Source organism: Seriola lalandi, unplaced genomic scaffold (genome assembly GCF_002814215.2).
Source record: "Seriola lalandi dorsalis isolate HSWRI2012SDOR001 ecotype SW California unplaced genomic scaffold, Sedor1 jcf7180002054981, whole genome shotgun sequence".
Taxonomy (NCBI): domain Eukaryota; kingdom Metazoa; phylum Chordata; class Actinopteri; order Carangiformes; family Carangidae; genus Seriola; species Seriola lalandi.
This window is the reverse complement of record NW_019525661.1, coordinates 773,300-773,929: the sequence shown is the minus strand read 5'-3', so window position 1 is coordinate 773,929 and position 630 is coordinate 773,300. Positions and strand designations below refer to the sequence as shown.

The window sequence follows — 630 nt, the reverse complement described above, 5'->3', positions numbered from 1 at the left end:
GAAGGTTACTGAGAAGACATAAAGCAAACTCCTAATATGACATGAATCCAAACCAACAGAAATACTGACACTCATTACAACTAGAATTAGCACCTCGCAGTTCTACGCCTTTCCTTCTGTCACAATCTCCTCAAAAAAATGTTTTGTGAGGTCACTGTGACTTTGATCTTTGACCACCAAATTCTATCACTTCATCGTTGAGTCTAAGTGAAAGCTGGTGCCAAATTTGAAGAAATTACGTCAAGGAGAAACAGACTAGCAACATACGGACAACCTGAAAACATAACGCCTACAGCTGTGGCTGTAGGCGTTATTTAACTGCACTTCATCTTGCTTCAGTGTGTTTCTCAGCACCTCCGTCTTCCTCTCCATCTTGTGTATTATATTGCTGTAACTCGGTAGGATAGCCACTGTGTGTCTCAGTGGGCTCAGTGTTGTTTGCCTACAGTATCATCACAATATAGTCCTAACTGTCACTGCACTGACATGCTCCTTCTGAAGACATCCAGCTATTTTTCTGGTGAGAATTTGGACAAACCAAAAACATTGAGCCTCAGGTAGATGTGGATGAATGTTGCATGGAAGCTTGAGGGTTCAAATGAGGCTGTTCAATATTCCCATGGGTCATGT

General features: G+C 41.9%; 1 protein-coding gene across 1 annotated transcript in view; it reads left to right on the top strand.

Moving 5' to 3' along the window:
- Positions 1 to 630, top strand: part of LOC111648357 (dual specificity protein phosphatase CDC14AB-like) — a 17,747-nt gene that overhangs the window by 7,059 nt on the left and 10,058 nt on the right. The gene's annotated exons all lie outside the window — the stretch shown is intronic.